Source organism: Myripristis murdjan, chromosome 12 (assembly GCF_902150065.1).
Source record: "Myripristis murdjan chromosome 12, fMyrMur1.1, whole genome shotgun sequence".
Taxonomy (NCBI): Eukaryota; Metazoa; Chordata; class Actinopteri; order Holocentriformes; family Holocentridae; genus Myripristis; species Myripristis murdjan.
The window spans coordinates 28177771-28201575 of record NC_043991.1 but is presented as its reverse complement, the minus strand read 5'-3'; the positions used below and the strand labels follow the sequence as shown (position 1 = coordinate 28201575).

Here is a 23805-nt window from a genome sequence, read left to right as displayed (position 1 = left end):
CTTGGACATTTTAAGAGAGTAAGAAATCTCAAACATAGGGGCCATCACATGCAGAATCTGTCAAGCATGCAGTTATGGTAAGGTTGGATACCCAATAAATGAACAGACTGTTCCTAACAGGATGTTTTACTCTTGAGCTAAATGCTTCGTGACCAGTAAACATAAATATAATAGACATACATATGTGTCCAGATAATATATAGAATTTATGAATTATGTCACATGTCATGTTACTAGAACAATTGTTATAGTGAGCACTTTTTTTTTTTTTTTTTTTTTTTTTGAAAATTCTTTTTATTGAAATTTATAGCGAGCACTTTTTTGATATGTGTAACAAACACTAAATTAAAATGTGTGTTGCCTCTGTGGTTAACAAAGTCATCGCCATTCATAAACCACGGGCCTGAAAATTCTGCTTTTAGGAAAGTGTGGATTATTGCTGAGATGTGATAGAATACTGGTGTGAAGAAAGTTGAAGTCTCTGAAAGTTAATTTTCATATCGAAGTGGAATTAATGGAAACCATTGGCTGGATAAAACTTTTGAAAAACGATCAGAGTGCTAAAACATGACTGCTTGCTTTGGGAAAAGATTATTGGAAATGGGAAGTATGTACATTTGTATATGCTACATACTTTAACAGGTATTGTGCTTTAAAGCCTTTCCTTTGTGGTGTAGAGAGTTGAACGTTGACCTTCTGTTTACTTCACTTGGACAGGGCGAAGAAAGGCGTTGAGTGAAAGGTGGTTTTGGCATGTGTGGATGGGGTTTAGAGGAAGGGAGGATAGAAGGGAAAGGGTTGAAGAAGTCAGAAGCTAGCTGACTGTGAATGTGAAGAGCAGGAGGTGGTGGAGATATCCTGTCACTTCTGTGGACAAATGCCTCGCTTGACAAATGTGTGGCCAAGGACAGCAGCAGAAACATGAGAGGACTGATCAGAAGCAGGAAGGAGGTGGGAAGCGATAGGCAAGGGAAACTCTCTCTCTCTACCTTTCTAGATAATGCTCCCTGTATTTTCCTGGTAAGGTGTATTAGGTTGTTTTACTTGATTACTGTTTCTAAGCCTCCCTGTGTTGCGCATGTTAATGATATTGTTTATGTCTTAGGGAAAAGACAGAAAATTTTCATCTGCAGATTTGGACCAATTTGCGTTTTGGAAGCCTTACTGGCTCTGTAGATACGTTATGGCATCTAATGTAAACTATCTGTAATAAATATAAATTAAATATTTTATTTGAGGCCTTATTAAATCCCATTATCAAATCAAGACAAAGTAATTCTTCTAGATAAAAAAATAAAAATTATGACAGAGTGTAGCCTAAGTGCATAGCAAACTTCAACTAATGCTTTAAAGCTGCAGAATGGCAGAGAGGCCTGGCCTGGCCCTGTGGTTTTTGGTCAACCGCAACAAGGTCTTTGATTGGTTGGTTGTGCGGTAGGAATTCAGCTTTCTGAGGTCTAAACTCCTCCTCCTCCACCTCCTCCTCTCAGCCTCAGGCACTGAGGCACAACGGCATTCCCTATACATGCATGTGCATGCGCGCGCACACAGTCTCTCACATTTGGTCTCTCCCTCATAGGAGGCGTGGGGGTGGGTGGGGGGGAATTACAGACTTTTGAAGATAGAGTGCAGGAAAGAGAGAACAGGAAAAAAGAGAGAGTACTCTCCCACCCTCTGTTTGTGTGTGAGGGTGCACTTTTTTCTCTTACTGAGCCTGAGAAGGGGGAGGACCTGATCCCCACTAAGAGTCAATGTCCCTGCAGGAGTCCACAGGACCATACACACACACTCTCTCACTCACACACACACACACATACACACACACACTTCAGTCCACTGCAGCTACTGCAGCCTGAATGAGTGGGGCAAAGCAGAGGGAGAAACACAGCAAGCAAGACAGCGAGTGGGAGAACGAGAGAGGGGAGGGGAAAGCTTTGGAGTTACTACTTGTTGCTTTTGGTGTTCTGTGCGGATTGAGGATGATTTTCCCTCTGTTATCCCTGTTGGAGTGTGACCTTGTCTGAGGTGAGTATTAACATTCCACTGTTGTTTTATGGAGCCACTCATTCTGTGAGAGGACGAGAGGGGGAAAGCAACAAGGGCTGTGTAACGTGTTTGAGTTTTGGGAGTTTTTCTGTTGGAATGCTCTCTTAGTGGAATGGCGGAGGGAGGGAGCAAGAGAGAGGTAGGTGTGGAGGGAAGCATTTCACGTGCCAAAGAGAACAACACAGCCACAGTTTGTCTGTCAGAAAGAGACATAAACAGAAAGAGCATACAAATAGAAACTAACAAACTGTCCTCCATTGAAGAAAACAATGAGGGCCGAAAGGGGGGAGGGGGTTGCAGAAATGTCAAATGGCTCAAAGACACAAAGAGCTGTAACATGTGATTCTGAGCTCTACTCCAAATGGGACAGCAGAAGATGAGAAAGAGGGAGACTGTGGAGTGCTAGTGGAAAAAAGTAGCTCAGTTCATCTCAGCTCTGCCAGTGGCTTCTCTTGCAGTGTCTCCAGACCCTCTTCTGATTAATGCCTCTGTTTCTCTGGTGTTTGTGTATGTGGCTTCAGGCTGCAAAGCTGACAGAGCCATGCTGCATAAATGTGACTTTATTCATATTCTGCCTAGCGTGTATGTGTGTGTGTGTGTGTGTGTGTGTGTGTATTGGGGGGGGGAGGCAGTCACATTCCAAGACACTGTGGCAAAGACATAAGGTAGTATTTAACTACTTGAGCAGTGTGCAGTCTTCATTTATCAATTCCTGCATGATTACAGTGTCTTCTCTGCCTCTCCACAGACAACAGCTCAGTTTAGCATGTAGCTTCATCATCATTCCTTCACCAACATGTGTTTACATGTTACAGTTGATTAACCTCATACTTCAGTATGCCATCTGCTTAGACAGTTTTGTAGTTTACATCTTAACAGTTAGCTCAATAAGTAGTCAATATTTGAAAATGAGACATTATATGTAATATGTTTTACATGAAGTGATACATGTGTCTCGACTGCCTTGTGAGCCCTCACTAATGTGAACTGGGGAAGCACTTTGAGTGTTCAAATTCCATCCAAACTGTTTTTAGATGTTGAGTTTTCGTGGTGTAGTAGTCTAGTGCTGTGCGTCGGGGTGTGGGGCGGGCATTGTTGTCCTATTATTAGAGCAAGCTGGGCCGACCGGCAGCTGTGGGGAAGGAAGTAGGCTCTGAACAGCCGGAGGAGAGGGATTACTGGGAACGCTGAGCGGGAATTATGGACTGCCTGCTGGAATGGCATTCCCAAGGTGACGGTGTCAGTAAGGGGAAGATGAGAGTGACCCAGAACGCCAGACAGGGATTGTGGATTGTCAGAGAAAGAGAGATAGGGGTTGGGGGTCAACAGTGATCTGGACTAGAATGTTCTAGGAGAGAAAAGATGAAATCCTAACAGTGTAATGCTCTTAGGAAGAATTGTGAATTACAGCTGCCAAGTTGGGTAACGGTTTTGCATTGAATAACTATTTTGGATTTTATACTCTAAAATTTGAAAGCAGAAATAATTCTAAGCATGTGTTTTAAAATATTAACACTGTTACTGAAACTTTAACATGTTGTTGTAGACTGCAGTGTGAAGTATAATGCATGGCTCTTTTGGTTGAAACAAGTGCAGTAAAATATGACTCATTTAATATAGCCTATCATGGTCTAACAGTTTATCTCTGGTGGCCCAGGCAGAGGAAACTGACTAAGTGTTCTCAGACAGTAAAAGTGTGCAGAATCTCCTTACAGATAGTGAAGGCTTGCTGATTGTCTGCTTTGATAAACACTGCCTAAAGAGATAATGGCAGCTGAGAATAACACAAATATCTCTCTTATCTCTGCCCCTCTCTCCCGCTGAATCTCTGGTGTGTATTGCAGTGAAATGGCAACAAGAGGTCTTTTTTCTTAGAGTAATTACCTCTGGTTGGTCATTTGACTTTTTTTCTTTTTGTGTTTCATTTTTTGTAGAGCAGTTAAAGATGTCTGTCAGTTTTTTATGTTGTGCAGGGTTGATTGCAGGCTGTCGAGTTTGATGTGTGTTTTATGTGTAGCGACATGTTAGGGGAAAGACAGCCAACAGAGTTATTGTGAAACCTTGCTGAAAAATTGAAACAGCACTATTAAGACAAGATTCTTGGATAACAGCCTTAGTCTTGAGAATACTTGTTTAGGTGCCTTGTGATGATTGTGAAATCAGCTATGCTCATCTCTGAGCACTTTGTTGATCAATCACTTCTTCACAGTTTAAGATGGAATTCTATCATAATGCGCATAGGATAGGACGTCAGTATGTCAGCCCTTAGTTCTCTACAATTTACAGAAAAAGGTATGGATCTCAAAAGGTGCTGAAGAGAAAGGCAAGTGGGACTGTTTGACAGTAATCTTTCGAATGAACTAACTGGTGTATTAATGATATATTCAGTTGTGTTTCTATTTTACAAGTGGAGGTGGGTAGGCTACCTTGTTGGTCATTGCTCAGTATTTGTGTCGATTTTGTAACTAAAAAACATGAAAAAACTAAAATCTCTACTGATATTTCCATGGTGAGTTTTATTATCATTGTCAGTTTTTTGTAAGATTATGTTTCAACCAGTTGAAATGTTGCATAACTTATTTTGACATAAAACTCCATAGCTGTTGGTTTACTTAGAGTCAAAACTGAGTACAACAGTGTATTCTGTGAAAAGATAAACTTGATCATATCCACCAACCAGTTCTGATATTCTTAGTTGCATAGTAGCTTTCAGCTGACTCAGGACAGTGTAGCTACCTGGCATAATGCTTGCTCCTTAAACAAACTACATTTGGTTGCTTTGAATAGATCAGGACCAGCCTTCTTTCCTTCCCTCTCCCCCACTTTCTTTCTGGTCGTCCTTTGGCCCCTCCCACCTCATAACAAAAGGTATGTAATTACTGAGTCCTCAACCACACAGAACTGAGAGAAGGGATATTGATATAACTTAACCAGAGATATTCAGAGGTTGTGTGTGTGTGCGAGCATATACATGCACATGTGTGTATGCATGCATGTGAGCATGTGTGTATGCATGCATGCGGTTTTATCTGAGATTCTTACAGATTATGTTCTGTTTGTGCGTGGGTTCAATTCTTCAAACGTAACCTTGCATCTGCACTCATGCACAGTTAGCTGAGGAGTCCTTACTGTTCATTAAGATCAAAATCAGTTCGATATTTCACAGTTTAATGCCCTGTTAGCAATGAGCCACTAATGAGAACACTGAATAAAATGATTCATTGTCTCTTTGTTTTAGCCACAGAGTCCTGAACATCTGACCAGAGCCAGCTCCAGGCTTTGATGGCTCTAAACAAAATTGTGTTTGTGGCCCTAAAACCCTTCAGCCATAACTGCCAAATTACTTCCACTACTTAGAACTGAATCAACACACACGCAAAGCATTTAAAATAAAATGAGCACTTAAAGGAGTGATAGTATTGCACAAACAAAAAGCTGCTATAGGCTAGTGTAGAAACCAGCTCCCAACCATTCAGTACCATCCAGCAATAAAGATTGTGGGCTCTGTTTTCAGGCTGGCATTATCCTGGTGTTAGGCACTAACCAGGCTTAACACCAACAAGTTGCAAATTTCATCTGCTGTTAAACCAGTTCACTCATCAGTGCCAAGAGGGGTGGAGTGGCACAGCTGGGTGTTATTTATTTATTTATTTATTTATTTATTCAGTCATTTATTTATTTATTTATATGCAGATCAATTTGGGGGCCACTTTGGCATTACTTATCACCTTCACCCTCACCAGCCAAAACCTGGTCTCAGTGAAAGCGATATGCGCTTGTATCAGTTGATGGGTGCGCAGTGACACAAACCTCTCCGAAATCACAAGAAAATCACAGGTTTCATACTGATAAATTCTTCAAGCAATAGAAACAACTACTTGCATATCAAAACTATGATTTTAATTTGATAAACGTGGAAATACCAGCAAAGCTGATATTATTGCCTTCAGCATTTGTTGGCCTCCTTGGCTAAGGGCTGATTCTTACCAGCGTATGTTCTCCACTGCTGCCTATAGGATGTATGACAGCCTTCTCTTATGGTTAATTTTTTTTTCTATAGCCATCAGAAAGCAACAGGATTGGTATCCTGCCCAAATTGAGGGAAGTGGTGTGTGTTTTCAAATGTTATCTAATGTGGATACCAAGATTAAATCTATGTAAATCTAAGTAAGCCTGCATCACCTATTACAGAATTAAACAGGCATCTTTTTTTGTATACACCAAACTGCTTGACTATAATTTGAAGTTTATACAGCAGAAAACATCGTCAATGGTCACTCCACATCCTCATCCAAAAATACCAGATTGCTGGGAGCAGCTGCCTGCTTGCGTTCTCCCCTTTCCAACAGGGCTTCCAAAAGTAGCACCTGAAGCTTGCATTTTAAATTTTTTTTAATTGATAAAGGCCCACAGCTGCAATGAACATGGTGTGGTTGTGCAGAAGCGTGGCTGTAATTGTTTTGATAAAATCTGACAGTAGGAAACAAGTGTGCATTTGTGTCAGTTTTAAGTAAATTCTGTATTACGTACATTTTCACATTTCTCTCTGGAAACAGAAATAGTAGTTTAGCTTAGTCAGCATCATTATGGACAGTTTATTCTGCCATAATGCAAACATTTAAGGCACAATTTTATCTTTTTTTGTGATTGTGGCCCTGTGTGTATTTCGATACAAGTAATGACAAACTGCAAGTTTTCATTCAAGGAAATTGTATGAGTGAAGTAAATTAGAAGCAGCCAACAAAACGTGCTATATATGCTAAATATGTAAATAATAATTGCACTATGTGGCCACCTTTTTCTTTTTTAATGTGTTCCTTATTCAGACACACACCAGAACAGAAATATGCTTATGCTTTTCAGTCCAGAGCCTTCATCAGAGCATTCAAGGTTCACAGACGATTAGTTGGCTTATATGTACATGGAGGGAGTAGTCATCACAGCTGGATGTCAGAGCTAATTACAGATACAGCTAGTTTTAATTCATGGATCTAATTACAGGGTACCAATCACAGACTCAATTCACCGATATGCAGATAAACAAACAAAACCATCACATGTATACAGTTTATATGGCCTGTTAAAAGAAATGCTAGAGTACCCGGTGTGAAATGGCCATTTGAATATAACATTGAATTTGAATAACCAACATTGCAAAGTGCTTTACAAAGAGCATGTAAAATAAAATGCAATAACTGAAGTCCTCATTGTGTGTGTGTGTGTTTGAGTGAGTGTGTATACCAGGTATTACTAATGTTGTGGGGGCGTAAATGTGTTTACGGGGAATGGGAATTTCCTTCGGGATGAATAAAGTATCTATCTATCTATCTTACACAGTTGTGTTGTGGGGACTCGCCTTCCCTATGGGGACAAAAAGCAAGTCCCCTTAAATAAAATCATTCATTTTAGGGTGAAGACTTCATGTAAAGTACAGAGTAATTTTGTTAAGGTTAGGGTAAGTGTCAGGGTTGGGATAAGTCTCTAGGAGATTTATGTAAATCAATGTAATGTCCTCTGAAGTGATGGAAACGTGTGTGTGTGTGTGTGTGTGTGTGTGTGTGTGTGTGTGTGTGTGTGTGTGTGTGTGTGTGTGTGTGTGTGTGTCTGACCTGGAGTGAGACAAGGTCAGAAAGCCAAACAGACGTCACTCACAGCATGGGGCATCTGAAACAACACTACTGGTGAATTCCTGGCTTTACTATTCTCACATACACGAAAACACACTCACACACATATACATGCACAAACACTACTCCCGTGCCACTCTGTTTGGAAATGTCCTTGACTTTGAGGTGGAAAAACAGGAAGAGGCTCAAGTGTGTGTGTGTGCGCGCACACACACACACACACACACACACACACAATAAATGCTACAGAAATCATTGTGTGTTTGTGTGTTGAGTGTATAGATGTATGTGTGAGTGTGTTTGCATGTGTGTTGTGTGTGTTTATGTGCAACCTTCCTCTGATAGAGTGCAAGGGTGTCAGTTTAGCCTAGAGGGAGGAAACAGGGGAATTTGGAATTCTATTTTATGACCTCTTCAGTTTGGTGTGTGTCTGTGCCTGTGCGTCTGTGTGTCTGTGCGTCTGTGCGTGCATGTAGGCTACTATATGTCCATGTGCATGTAGCTATTCAGGGAGATTGAGGGCAGAACACACAGTAGGAGTACAACTATCTGGGACAGTGCAGTCTCTACCAGTTTGCTCTGCAAAGCAGCTCACAATCCACATCATGCACAGTTCAGCTCTATAAATCAACTTTACAAAACTCAGGGAATTTACTCTCTGAAAGTACATTTTTTGATAACAAACTTTTGAGCAAACAAACTCAATTTAAGCAAACTAAACTTCAGTGATTTGCCATAGAAATAGTTGTGGGGCGGTTTTTGCACTGCTGTGTGAAGTGTATGTGTGACTATGTACTACAGCTGAGGTGTGGTATGGGACAGGAAGTGAGGTAGGTTGGAGGGAAAGGGGAACCTTTGGGAGTCAAATTCATTTCCCCCTCTTTCCTGTTTTGTTTCAGTACATTACCTTCTTAAACCGCAATCAGGTCATTTCTCTCCCCTATAGGATAAACTCTCTATGAGCGTGCACGTGCATATGTGCGTGTGTGTGTGTGTGTGTGTGTGTGTGTGTTATGTGTGAAAAACTGAGAGACAGAGCCTACGGGAACTTTAATATTTTCCCATATGAGTATAATAATGCTCTGTGAAAACTGCTCAAAAAGTGTCTTTGAACATGTCATAAACAACAGCACTGTTATCAAGAGGTTAGAACTCATTTCAAAGTCAGGCAACCCCATCCTTGGTATCTCAGAACTTGAATGGAGTTCTGTTCATGGAATACACAAGGAAAATGGACTGGCAGCACTTCTACTCTTGTCCATTGTGACATCAGTCAACATACTAATCAATGAGTATTCCTGTGTGCATTTTTGCCAGTAGGCTAATGTGTGTAAGACATGTATGTATCGCTCTGTACTGATTGCCATAGAAACCTTTGAGACATATTTCCTGTGAGAAAACAGTGGTGAATTGATGACATTTAGTTAAAGGAGTGAGAGACCTGGACTGAATAAGAGACAAACAAGTGGCACAAAGGATCCATTAAACTGTCTCCCACACATGTTGGCATACACAGACAAATTCTCTTGTTAATGGCCACTTTGCCTCGCTGTTTGTGCTTTTGTATGTGGATCATCAGAATTATTTAGTTTTTCCCTGCCTCACTGACCTTCTCTCTTCTTTCTGTTCTGACTCTTTATTCTTTCACTCCCTGTATGTGAAATATTCATTGAAGTGCAGTACTTTTAGGTAGCTTTAATAATTTATCACTTCATTGCTGTATTGAAAACACTGCAGACCTCGCATTCCTTCAGCTGAACTCCAGTCTTTTAAAACGACCAGTCTGTGGATGAATATTTATAAGTTTGACAGTTGTTCATGGTACGTGGCATCTTTTGAATTTGCTCAAAGACATAAGACATGTTAGCAGGACTTTGATCTCAGAGTTCATGGAGCTTTTCCTTTTCAGTTAAAGTTGGTGCCTCCTAAATTAAATAACAGCCAGAGGTCCACTCAGTCAGCAACAGAAATACAGTTTTGTTGTTGTGGATCATGTCATGCCATTTTTACAAGTATGTAAATATATTGTCCACGCTGAGTTGGGGTCTCAACCACCAAAGATTGTACAACAACAGGGTTATGCATGTCTAAAGAAAAGCACTGACAAATAATTACCCACTATGTGACTCTCTAGTCCTTATTTATTCCCACTAGAATGGTTCAGTACAGTTCTAAACCCCCATCAGTGGGTACAACATTCGCAGTTGTAATTCACTGCCACACAGAAAATAAAGTGCCTGATCTTCATGGTGACAGCAACAGCAGTTTGGTTTGTATGACATTAACAGAATAAGCAACAGGACTGAACAGACAAACCAAAGACCAATACCGACAAAAAGTCAACTTCATCAGCAGAAAGTCCAAACAAAAAAAACATTTATTGATTGGACGAGGCAAGCATTGTAAAAAGTAGTAGTAGTGGAAGTGCAAGTTAGCCATGTTTTGAAATACTATCTTTTGACCTTTTTCCATACCTGCTTATGCCTATGAACAGTTGTTGGGGGCTGGAGTGTATTCCATCATGTATTGGACAAAAGGCAATTCAAGAAAAGCCTCTAAAGGTCACCAGTCCATCACATGCATGACACATAGACAAACATGCAGACATACACAATTGCAAAAATTGCCAAATTCAAATACCAGCAAACTTGTCTGCTCAGCTCTGTTTTGCATGTGTAGTTATAGCTTGATCAGCAGGTTGAATACACTAACATTGCTCTATTGCTAATGTTACTATAGGCAATCGCTGTCTTTGATGTAACTTATGTATTGATGCTAAAAATACTCTTATGGGTATTTGCTCACAACTCTTTATTATAATATGTCAACATTAGTGATATAACCAGTTATGCTACTATTTTATATAATTAATGTGATATATTTAGATATTACTGCCTTTGTAACACAGCCACTGGCTGAAATGTTGTTGTTCTGTTATCTGATGTCGCTTCACTAGTCTCAGCAGAACAGCATGTGTTTATTTGTTTGTGTGGCGGGAGCTGCTGTCAGTCTAGTGATATCAAACGCCTGGTGACTGTTGGAAAGTAATTTCTAGGAAATGCAGCACAATGTACCAAAAAATTAGAATCTCAACTGTTATCATATGAATATTTTGTGGTATTTGTGGATTCCCTGATATGACAGGATTAGCAAAATAAGATATTATGTAATGATAACACTTTCTAAGTACTTCATGTTCTGTTTAGTCATGAGCACATGTGGTGTATGCATTTATTTGTGGTGTGCGCTTTCCTTTTAGTGTGTGTGTGCGTATGTGTGTGTGTGTGTGTGTGTGTGTGTGTGTGTGTGTGTGTGCGTGCGTGCGTTTGTGGAGGTAAGGCATTTGTGTGTGTATTGTATACGTGTTCTGTCCTTTCTGATAAAGTGCAGTGTTAATTTACAGGGAGCTGGACCACCTAGTGAGATTACAAGGGCCCTAGAGATAAAGGAGCAAACATTCCAGGCTCCTTGGCTCCTGTAGTCCGTGTCTCTCGTTGAGGACAAATTTTCTGAGTTCTCATCAGAGAATGCTTATAAATTCTCATCAGAATGTATAATTGTTTTTCCCTCACTACATATATCACATAACAGACATTACATTGCGTCTTCTATACTGGGGACTACTTGACACAAGTTAAAGAGAGAGAGATGGCTGCTCAGTGTCTGACACAAGTTTAGTGGTACACATTGTGAGAACATGGCGTGTGTGTGTGTGTGTGTGTGTGTGTGTGCTAGGTTTACGTCAAGGTAAAGGGTTAAAATTACACATGTACTCATGAGGGTTAAAATATAGCAAATATATATAGTCAATTGGGGCATGTGTGCATGAATGTGTGTATTCATATACCAGACTGCATGTAGATGAGAGCTTAATTAACAAGCTACCCATTTAAGAGGCCTGTGGCTGATAGAGAGGTTTTACTGGATAGTTGTTTGCCAGCCCCAGTATTGTCTGGATGCCTGAAAATGACAATATATAATATCCCGCACCCCCACCCCTTTAGACTTATACTTTTAGAGCAACTTGGATTTCACATGGCTTTTTAACATATAATGTGTATTGTTCATATTACAATGGAGTCTCTGTGACTGTATGGAAAGTAATGACCCTTACATTGGCAGCGATTGAATTCCATAAATTCCAATAGAAAGGAACGTTTTATAGTCAAATGAGTGATGAGGGAAATCAGACAGTCTCTTTTTTTTGTTTTAGGTGTAGCTATTTAAGACAATCTACTCCCCATAATTCCAATTCCACAGCATTATAGTGATTCATTATATGAAAACAGAAACTTAAGCAATACTGTGGCAAAAGAGATTGTGTAAGAGTGAATGTGTATGCTTATGAAAGTATTTGATTGGGTGCATTGCATTGCTGCAGAATCTTACATAATTGCTCTCCTTTTCCTCTCAGCAGGCAGATACACACATGTACATGAACTCATATGTTTGTTTTCTTATCGCAGTGGGTCCACAGAAAATTAAACAGCAGTTAAGTAAAAACACGAGAGAAAGTGAGAGGGATATGTGTGTTTCCATGATATTTGAAAGGCCCTCCAAGCTGCCCTAGTTGGAGAATGAGTTATCTGCTTGTGGGAGTTTCACTTGGTTTGACTGCACAATTGACACTGCTAATTTTTCCTCACACATGGAGAGAGGATGTTAAAAAGAGAAGCAATAAAAAGTTTAGGAATGGACTAAGAAGTATAATTGAAGTGCCATAGTCCCAATGCTGTAATGACATGTTGTTTTCCTACCTATAAAACCAGCTTCCTGTCTTTCTCAGTCCTCTCTCATTTTTTCTGTCTCTGCGTCCTCACAGCAGGTCCTGTAAGAGCAAAAAAGTTAGTTGAGGTAACCAGCAATCTAAAAAAGAGTTTTCTTTGCTATTGGTACAATATTTAAGCATAGGATGAGCTACCAGGGTGTCCCAGGATGTGATCTTGAGCACCCAAACCTGTTAATATGATACATTGTCCAACTGTAATCTAACTATTCAGTGGTAGACTCATTAAGCTGGAATGCATCTAGAAGATCAACTTGTCTAGTTAGACAGTAGCCATGAAGCAGGGTTTTCATGCCACCAAGGCTATCAAAATAAATATATAAAATGAGTGCAGTGTCAAAATTCTTTTGATCAGTCAGCAGCACCACATGTTTTAATGTGCACTGACTCTTATAATGTCCAAACTGTCTCTTCCAAGTCTTGTTACACAAAGCAGTGCTGATTTTTGCCTCCCCTAAATCCCTCTATTCTCCTTAAACTGAATGTTTTTTGACCATGGATTAGTTATCTTGTAGATTAAATAATAAGGAGATTAATATAAACAGATGGGCAGTGAAACCAGCAGGCCAGTGTGGTGGAGAGTTCAGTGTATTATATGTGTGTGTGTGTGTGTGTGTGTACATGAGCATGTTTTCCTCATCAGAGAGATCAATAATAATAAGTCATTTTACTCAGATAGTTAAGACTATGTAGGTGCGTGTGTGCGTGCGTGCATGATGCTAGAGTATGTCTGTTCTAGTGTGCGTTGTTTGGCTAGTGACAGGGAGTTTGTGAGTTGGGAAGGTATTTGTTTGATCTGCTGAGGATTGATTGGAACAGATTTCACTGTGTAAGCATTCGCTTGAAATGTCAACAACAGAATGTGGGCCATTCGTGGTATAATCCCAACATTGTCGCTGTGATGTGTGAGTAGCACATGGCCTCAATCAGTGTGTATCCATGTGTATGTGTGTGTATGTGTGCATGTGTGTGAGGGAGAGAGAGAGAGAGAGGAAGAGAGTTTGTAGGTTATATTCAGCACACCTGGGCATCCCTCACTCATTGCTTTGACTCACACTACACTGTAAAACACATTTTCTTTGATACACACACACACACACACACACACACACACACACACACACACACTCTCACATACACTATTAATCATGTGTTGGCACTTGGTAGGGTGAACGAAATTGGTATTAGCGGGCCATTGCGAGCTTCACCATTGTGTTTTGTAGCTCCACAGGAGGTCTGTAAGGATCAGAGGGAGAACACCAGAGGAGGAGGGAGATAAAACAGAGCTACATAGCCACAGGAGAGGCTCCTGGCTAAGCTTAAAGCCTCACATTCAGGCCTGGGTGCCAGTGGGCAAGCCATGAAACATTAGAGCAACTATGAGCTAGCAAGTAAAGCCCAGCTCATCTCTGAGGTGTTAGCTTAGAAGTAGCATGACATAAATTAGAGCTGGACTTTGCCTGAGCTAGTTCAGACAGTCTAATTAGTTCATTTTTAAGATTTTGGTTCTCTTTCATGACCGGACTCTCTGCAATGGTAGTTTACATATAATAGGCAGGTAAGTTCGACATGTTTTGTTTTCATGATTTTGTTTGTTAAAATTTCTTTCCAGCTATGAATATCAGAGCCCAGAAATTGGGCATACAGTATGTTGCCTAAATTCAGTAGATCAATACAATGTAATTTTAGTAACAAATTGGTCATAGATAGATAGATAGACAGAAGGATAGATACATGGATAGATAGAGAGGCAGAGACAGCAAGTGCAAGTCAATGAAATAAGAGACCACCACAGTCACGGGAAGGTGGTTAACAATTAGCCAGATCATACTGACCATACTGCATCTGTCCAGATGGTTGTCCTTCAGTCTCTGACCACATTGACCATTCACCACATCACCTCAGTACCAGCCATTACACCTCATTAGCACTAATTAACAGCAAGATGAGAGCTGTGAGTGTTTGCTCCCAGTAACAGCTTGAATGTTGGCTTCCTGCTAAGGCTATTGCCATTCATCGACTTAGTTATTGAGCAGTTTGCTCACAACTGCTCAATAAAGTGTTTTCTTCATTATATGTTTTTATGTTTTTGTCACTTCTCAGGGGATTCAGAGGATTGTGTGTATATAACAAGAGAATGTTAAAGTCAAGGGGCCAGATGAGGCAACATTCTCTTAAATTGATCTTACATTTTCTCAGTTTTTCTGTGAAGGAAACAAAGAGAGAGTAGTCAACTTCAGGTGCACCAAACCATCCAAAACAGTTCTTATCAAGAATTGCTGAATGATGAATCCCATTGTTCATAAACTGGTGGCATGTGTATGAGCATTTGTTATTGGCATAGTTAATGCCCCCTAAACACAAAATAAAGGCATTTGTCATGCTGAGCACTAAATACTCTGGCAGATGACAAGAATTTGAGATGCCACCAAAGATGGTTGGAAGAAAAATGGCTTGAACAGTGCCAAAATCGAGGTGCTCTCAAAGAAAAATAAATAAATAATAAAAAAAGCAAAGTGCTTTGCTGTACTGGTAGTACAGCAAAGTCAAAAAGTCAACAATGGCCAAAAATCTGTGGTGCGGTGAATTTCACCTTATCAGAGGGATGTACTATCACTGAAATAAAATGAAAATGGTTCAGTATTAAAATGGAGACCAAAAAAAAAAAAAAAACGCATTGCCCAAGCCAAGCAAACCATGGTGACAGCTGCTGGATGACAGGCCAGTTTCTGAAGCCCTGACAGTGATGCAGTTTTACTGTATAAATGCTCAAAAATGTATTTATGGATCTAACTGTTTTTTTTTTTTTTAATACTGTAGTCTATAGGCTCTTTTCTGTTGTTTCAATGAACTCTAAAACTTATGCATTCAAATACTTGTTTTGATCCTCAAAATTACTCTAAAATAGGGCCGAATGATTTAGCAAAAAATTGCATCACTTCAGTACCAGCCATTATGATTAATTTTGTGATTGTAATTGATTTTACAGATACTGTGATTGTGATATGATTGAGGATTTTAGTAGGAATGATAATTTTTGCATTTTAGTTTTTATTGTCTCTGAAAAAGAAATTGAAATGTGGATGGTGTCATTTGTTCTGGGATCTGTACCAAACAAACATGTTTTTTTTAATATCTGTAAAATACAGTTTGTAGGCCAGGGCATCTCTATAGCACCATAATACATTTATATTTTGTCACCATTTTTTTAAAACCTTTATCTTTTACCTTTTGAACATTGCACTTGGTCATATTGCGATTTCAATAATATTTCAATTTATTGCCCTGCAGCCCTACTTTAAAATGTAAAATAAAAGTGATTATACATTGTTATGTATTTCATGCATTTTTTATGCATTACATCAAAGCAGGCTCCCACTCATAGTTCTCAGTTCTCTGCAGACAATTTCACAAAATTTTTCAGTTGTAAGGTTGAAATTACTAGGGAGGAAATTCTTCAGCGTTTGACCAACAGTTTTCTCCAGAGAGTCTGTCCGAAACCGGTTGTTGTACTCCTACTGCCACACGTTCTTTTACTCATTTTAGTATAGTCTGTCTTGACACTGTGTCTGTCTGAATTGTTGTTTGTTTCTAAATCCACTGCATGTGTACTGGATCCACAAAGCTGAACCATGTAATTAGAATTTATATCTCTGCATAATTAATTTGTCTATTTCCAACCAATTGCCAACCTCCCCTTTCAAAAATACTGGAAAGAATTGTTGCCGACCACATGTCAACTCACAATCTATCCAATGCAGTATCTTTCAGTCCACTGTTAAGCAATTACATTCCACTGCAACTGCTCTTATAAAAGTAGATAATGACTTGCATCTTGCAACTGATTGATTTAATCTGTGTGACTTTGCTGCTTGATGTAACTGCAACATTTGATACTGTTGATCACATGATACTGTTAGACTGTCTTCAAAATCACCTTGGTATTTGACTTGGTTTTTTCCTGGTTTGTCTCATACCCACTTGATAGGAAACAATGCACTTATTATAATAATACTCTCTCATCTCCTTGAACAGTATGGTATGGGATACCTCAAGGTTCAGTTCTGGATCCATTACTTTTTTCTATATATATGCTGTAATTGAGTGACACCATCCAGGCGCATGTTATTAATAACTGTTTTTACACAGATAACATGCGAGATTATGTACCTGTAAAGTCCAATGATCTGCTCCAGTTCCAAGGCCTTGAAATGCATCTATCATCTATCAAAACATGGATACCTTCCAATTAAATAAGCAAAACTGAGACACACTTCACCGAATATATTACCATTAATTACAATAATTGTGTAATTTCTCTGAATCTGTCAATTAAAAGCTTTGGTAGTATTTTGACCTGATTTTGTCCTTAAATTACACATCAAGGAAGCTACCAAAGCCATAATTTTCCACCTATGCAATATTGCTGAGATTAGGCCTGTCCTGACAATGTCTGATGCCAAAACACTAAGGGCTCTAGTTTCCCGGCGCAGCGCGGGGTGGCGCAGTGAGGCGAACCCCGCGCAGAGCTAGTTTCGACCGGCGAAGCGGCAGAGGGGGACAGTTTCCAAGTTTCGCAGGCGGAGGTTCGCCGAGATGGGAGGTGCCGACAGATTCGGCTTGGCGCAGTGACAGTTTCGTGCCAAAAGGCTTCGCCGAGGTGCGCCAAAAGCTCGCCATCTGAAACCACGTCTACTTTCAGCGCAAGGCGGAGCGGAGCCGGCGCAGTGGAAGTTTGGCTGGCTGGCGCACATCACCAAAACCTCACAATCAACACAAACGGTGCCAATCTCCTTTGATCTGACATCAGCTGTGACGGGACAGTTGATATGGAGATATATGTATGTGCTGATTGTGATCGTAGCATTGAATAGTGTTTTTTTCGGTATTTATTGCATTGTTCATGTGCCTGACATTCCGGAAGCCTGCCTATGAGGTTTTGGTGACATGTCCGCACTGCTCGCCGGTCTCCGCTCCGCGCCTGTCTCCTGAGCTCCGCTCCGCCTGCGGCAATAGACCTCCATGTCAGCTGTGTAAACTTTCATTACGCCTTCACGCAGCGCATTTTAAAGGCAAGGACAGGGGCTCATTTGATTGGCTACATGTGAATCGGCTGTGTCAAACCCACTCCATGCCTTCTCTCCTCCCCTCCGCCGGTAGGAGGGACGGCGGAGTACTTGCGCCACCGAGACTGGCGTGCCAAACTTGGAAAATCCGCCTGGCCACACCCAGTTGGCGAAGCGCATCTGCGCTACGCCCCCGCCTCGCCTGGTCTGCGAAACTAGAGCCCTAATTCTCACCTTTGTCTCCTCAAGAGTTGATTATTAGTTAGTTGTTTATTCTCTGGCCTGCCAACCACCAGTATACTTACATCCTTACAGTATTTACAGATTTTGCTATTCTTGTTATTATTTACTATTACTATTTTATTTTACTTTAAATCCTATTTTACTGTCTCTTTTTACCTCTCTGCACTGTGAAGCCCTTTATAACATTGTGAAAGTTGCTATAGGGTTGTGTTATGGTGTTTGATTTGAACATGTAGGTTTACAACATGTTAACAACAAGATTTTTTTATTGTGGTAAGAGAACTCTCAAGTCATTTTAAAATTTTACGTTACCTAAGAGAAAAGCAAAGAGAAGAACACATTGATAAATCCCAGAAATCAGCGGGCGCTAACAAAAATGAGAAGAAATTTGACATCACTTCCTGCATCGGTCCCATTGTTTGCATATAACATTACCCAATTTCCCCTCAGGGATCAATAAAATATTTCTATTTCTGATTTTCACTGTGATAACATGTATTAAATAATTTATATCCTATCCTTGTATTTTCATGTCTGTGCGGGCTATGTGTTTTCAACCATCATATCATTCAATCTCAGGCCCGAGGCAGGCAGTGCAGTATCAGGTGACATGATAGCGCGTAGTGCAGGCAACCCAGTCTCACCAGTCTCACCAGGGCAGGATAACAGACATAGATGACACTCAGATGACACTGCCTGGAGCATCATCATGACTCACAAGTTTGAAATGTAATTCATATGAATTTTATTCAGTTACTCTTATAGCATTACTGTTAGTGTATAGTGAGGAGTGAGCACAAGAATAGGACACAAAATAGGGCAGATACAACAGTACTAGATGGATTTAAATCCTTCACATAACCAGTACATACTTTGTACATTAGCCTTCCGGGCCCTTTGGATGTCCCATGCAACTTCATTTTGAACCCTGTCTCACTGTAACCACGCATTATCCAAACTCACATGGTTTTGCTATGATAAAATAACGCTATTCACTATTATGCCTAGCCCATGGCAAGCAGCGGGCATGTGAGTGTTTGTGAGTGTGTCTCTCTATGTGTGTATCTGTGACTGTGCTGATATTTGAAGGTACCGAGACTGAATTATACAGCATGAACAGGGCGTTTGAGAATGAGCATCTGTCAGGGATGCACTCGAGGCCTGCAGTTCACATAATGAGTATGTGTGTCTCTGTGTGCCTTGGCAGGAGCTTATACAAGAACTTTCAATGACCTCGTTCCCTCTATAAGTGTGTAAGATTCTTTGAATGTATTTCTAGACCACTCATCATCCTCTGCTGTGTGTCTGTATATGCATCAGGGTTTATTTTGTGTCCATGCATGCATTTGTTTATGTGTGAGTGTGCTGTGTATCTGTGTACATAATGCTAGTTGTGCATGACTATGTGTGTGAGATTCTGCTCAGCAAATTTGACAGTGTTTGGCTTTGCAAACAGCGCTGTCAGAAATCTTTTGTGCAGTTTGCTCAAGTGGTTGCTCTCAATCAGCTAGACTTCATTAGTGAGACCTCTAACCCACCCCCCCACCCCCCCATTTTCCCCACTCAGCATTTTCTGCCTCTTGTTTTTGTTTTTCAGAGTCCTTTATTCCTTTAATCATGACTAAATGGGTTCACCCCCTCTCCTCCTCAATCACCCATCTCTATTTGTCTCTGGCCAGCAATGTCATACAGACTCCTCTGTTCTTTCTCTGTCTCTAGTGCTGTATAATGAGGTCTGCTTGGGACAGGACACTTGGCAATTTGGCCTTTACTCATGGGGCAAGAGTGAGTGGGAGGCATGAATGGATGCAGTGAGGGAAAAGGGTGGATAGATGGCATCAGACTTCGATCATAGCTACATAAGCACTTGTTACTGTTTTCAGACTGACAAATTTTCATCACTTTTCATTGGCTAATTTAAATGACTTCCATGTTAGCCCTGCATGTGTTTTTGCATGAATGTCGATTGGCCAGTGTCATCACTGCAAACAAATAAAAAGCTAGCTATTGTCCACCTGTCCATCCGTCTCTTAAATCACTGGTTTTATGTTCCAGTGTGAAAATGTTTACATACACTAGTAAAGGAGACAGTCTGGAGAACAACAGTTTAGCCTTTATAAGGTCCTTCAATACCTTTCTTTTTCTCAGTTCCTCTGACCTCCTCTTTGCTTGCAGCCATGCAGCTGCATTTCTATGTTGCTTTACCACTTGCATCTCCCACAGAGCTGAGGAGACAGATGAAGAGCATGAGAGAAAACAAAGAAAGGGAGGGTGAAGAGGGATAGAGCAAAATCACAAACCAACAAGATTTTTGGCACCAGAAACATCCCACAATTGGTTTCCTAGGAGTACAGTGTGTGACAAAGTGGGTGTTTAAATGCATATTCATTCCCGCTCTTTTTGTATCTTTCTCTCTCTCCATCTGCCCCTGCCGGAAAACTCATATGATATGTAGTTGTCACTATCTGACAACTTTTTGCCCTTGTATCTCTTCATTTTCACACATGCACACATCCATACAACCTTCCTCTCGTTAAGCCTTGTTAAGAATTCCTATTATCACATCAGGTTGTTGGAAGAAGCACCTCCTTAAAAGCTGGGCTCTGTGTGTTTGTTCATTCACACATTTGTATGAAATGCATTTTAATTTGCACTGGGGCTGCTTGATTGTGGCAGAAATCATAATCACAATTATTTTGGTCAATATTGAGATCACAGTTGTTTAATATGATTACTCCTTGACTTTAGAAACATCACGCATTGATTGAAATTTAAAAAACAAAAACAAAACTTGCCTTTAATGGTGGATTTCCTTGAACTTTAAGTATATAGCAAATAGAATTGAATATAATTATGATGGAAGAAGCTGAGGGGTTTGATCATAGATCACTTCTGTTTATTGATATGGAACTAATATGCAGTGTGTTTTTTTCCCTGGAGGGAAACTGGGTGAGTTTGTTAAATATACCTTTTATCATATTGTCTTGAAACAAATTTTCATTTGTAAAGTAGTCACTAGGTGTCACTATCACACAAGTCAGTAGCGCAGTAGGTCTGTAAACAGGAGTAAGCTGTCACTTTTAGCTAGGGGTGCTCTCTTGTGTGTGTATGTGTAACTTGGGATGAGATGTGTGTTGCTGGTAGAGTGAATTATTTAAAAGCAGCTTTTAAATCATAATGTTACGATGGTAGAGGCTCAGTGGTTGATGACTGTCAAGCATCAGTGACAGCCCAACCCCAGTAACAGCAGTAAGTGTAAAAGTGTGTTTGTTCACTGCAATAAACAGCAGCCACCACGAAGTTTTCTCCAGTCTTGTTATGAATGAAGAAAATCATAACTTTGTGTGCTACTCTCTGGGCTATCTTAACTAAAGTTGGAAATAGGTCTGCCCTCTAAAAGTTGATAAGTCAGATGATCTTTTGGAGACCTCTCAGTTGACTTGAGATTCTTCTAGTCATGCACTGGCAACATACTGCAATAGGGAAGGGAAAATAACTAAGTTTTTATATACCTGATAGACAGAACTGATAGATGTGCAGTTAATTTGATTAATTAACTAGAGAATTGCTGAAGATAGTACTGAGCCACTCTGTCAGCCACTTTGCCCATAATCAACATGAAAGCACATCACATGCATGTGTGCAAAATCAAGACATACCATTCAAAACCTGATGCTGCAGATTGGAAATTGATTTGGGCACAGCCCTACTTGGGAAGCATTTGCCAGGAAGGTTGCAGAAAGCAACAAAGTGCTGCAAAGAAAGTGCTATAAACTGGTGAGTTAGAGTTGGGTCCTTGTTGTCAGATTCCATCATCCTCAGGCTCTGACACATGTAGCATTTGATTGCAAAACACTGCTACTTGGTGGAAAAAGTAGCTCAGTACTATTTCTTAAAAGTGGCAAAGTTACCATGAAGCTATTGAAAACTGTCGCTGCACCAGTAGTGTCACTACTGCCCAACACTGCAAATCTAGTCAGAGCTAAACTGAGCTAAACGGCCCTGCTGAAATGAGCGAGACATTGAATCCCCACTTGCTCCAGGGCTATTGTTTTGTAGCTGAGTCTGACCTCTGACCTCCCTGTGAATAAGGGAAAAAAGTTTCTGCTTCAGTGATCAAGAGAATCACAAACATTACTGAGAAAATGTCTGGCTGAAAAGAACAAGTGTTGGTGATTGTCTGCGATTGCAAGCTCCACCTAGTGGGAAAAACACAGTAAAAGTTGGATGAGATACTGAAATTAAACAAATGGTTTGCACAAAGGCAATAAAGGAAGAGGACAAGAAGTTACTCTTTCGGGCACCTTTCTGGTAGTGTGTGTGTGTGTGTGTGTGTTTGTGTATGTTGGGGGTAGGTGGTGGTGGGAGCTTGTGTGTACATTTCATGTTAGTATGCTTGTGCTCATCTCAAAGGTTTATTTTATGGAAATGTATTTAAGTTTACATTCCTGTATGTGTCCTTCTCTTGAATGTCTGCCCTTTAAATAGGCTTACATTTTCTTCCCATTAATCCACTCAATTACTCTGCTTTTCTTGTGATGAAAACATTTGCTCAAGAGCAGACACACTCCTTTTTAATCTGTTATTAGAGATTGTCTGTTGATTATTCCCTTTATCTTTTTGTCCCCCGTCTTCTCTTTCTGTTGACATTTTGTGGGTTAAATTCAGATTGGTAGTTCATTAAACTCTAGTGTTAAAGCATTAAGACAAAGTGAGCAGTCAGATGTATGGTCCTCAGTATAATATATTAAAGCTGACCACAATAACATACGTGGCATTACAATTTTCCAGTTGGCTGAGAATGTGGCTGTGTAAAACCATATGACCGTCATGTTTAATTATCATACTGATGCTGCTGTGTATCCAAGATCTAACCTCAACAGCAAAATGAGAATTTTTTTTCTTATTCGTATTTTTCAGGACAGTTTGCTGCAATGTGGCACAACATGTTTCCAGAAACACCGGCTCTGTGGTATGCTGATTTAAAGTAAAGCCCACTGTGCATTTTATGTATCTGCATCTGAATTTGTATTTTGTATTTTTGAAGCCATTTAGTAAGTTATTATATCAATGTTCAGAATAGTGTGTGACAGGGCTTAGCAGTGCTGACAGTAGTTGCAGTTTACCTTTTCTTCCAGGTGGGGGCAGTATTGATATAGTTTTGACCAGCTGTTGAGCTCTGTCTAACTTCAAATACAGTACAACGTAAGACTGAGCTCTGTGTGTCATATGTTGAGTTTGCTCTTGGGCTCTTGGGGCAGTGTTGTACAGTATAATTAGAATAATGCAACCAGGGTAATGAAGTGTATTGCATGTTGCATTTGGTTTTATTAACTGATCTTGTGCACAATCGGTTTGTGATGAGTGTTTTGAAAAGATGTCTTGCAAACCTTCATTTCAACCAAATCTCTATTTGTGTGTATGTGTCTGTATGAACACAGATGTTGGCATGTGGTGTTGTTATTTGATGTGTGTTTGTGTGTTTCTCAACACACACTCAGGCACAAGTGCATTGGAAGTATATAAATGAGAACATACAGTGCAAAGGAACTATATATCAAGGCTTAGTCCTTACCGTAGTGGCCCAGGTCTGATTCTGAGCCAAGCCCTTTTGCTGCATGTCATCCCCTCTTTCTCTACTGTCACAATCACATTATGCAGAAATCCAAAAATATAATCTTCCTTCCTTACTTTTATTTTTCAGCTACGTCAAAAAGCTATGGCATTTGTGGATACTGTTTACAACAGTCAGAATTATTTGCTTTAATTTGCTTTGTGCAAGTTCTGCCAATCTTCATCCTTTAAATTTGTGAAACCATGCCATTAGAACTGTTACAGGAGCGTCAAATGCTGAAATGCTAACCTATCCAATGCTAGCTTTTTTTTTTTTTTTTTTTTTTTTTTTTTAATGTTGGGGCTCCATAACAGGTATGACTACCCAAAGCAAAAACACAGGGCACTCAGTTTATCTAGCACATTTATTGAACTTAGGTTTATTTTATTTATATGATTTAGTGAATTATGGTGTTCTATTTCT

General features: G+C 40.0%; 1 protein-coding gene across 9 annotated transcripts in view; it reads left to right on the top strand.

Annotated features, from left to right (window-relative positions):
• dab2ipb (DAB2 interacting protein b) overlaps nucleotides 1-23805 on the top strand; it is a 204890-nt gene that overhangs the window by 59023 nt on the left and 122062 nt on the right. The window contains exon 1 of one of the 9 annotated variants that reach the window (XM_030064955.1): nucleotides 1873-2025. The exons of 6 other annotated variants lie outside the window; for them this stretch is intronic. The gene's annotated coding sequence lies outside the window, so the exon portion shown is untranslated. Of the gene's footprint in view, nucleotides 1-1872; nucleotides 2026-3257; nucleotides 3278-22688; nucleotides 22741-23805 lie in introns of those variants that run through there. 2 more of the 9 variants (XM_030064954.1, XM_030064952.1) reach the window with 2 other exon arrangements.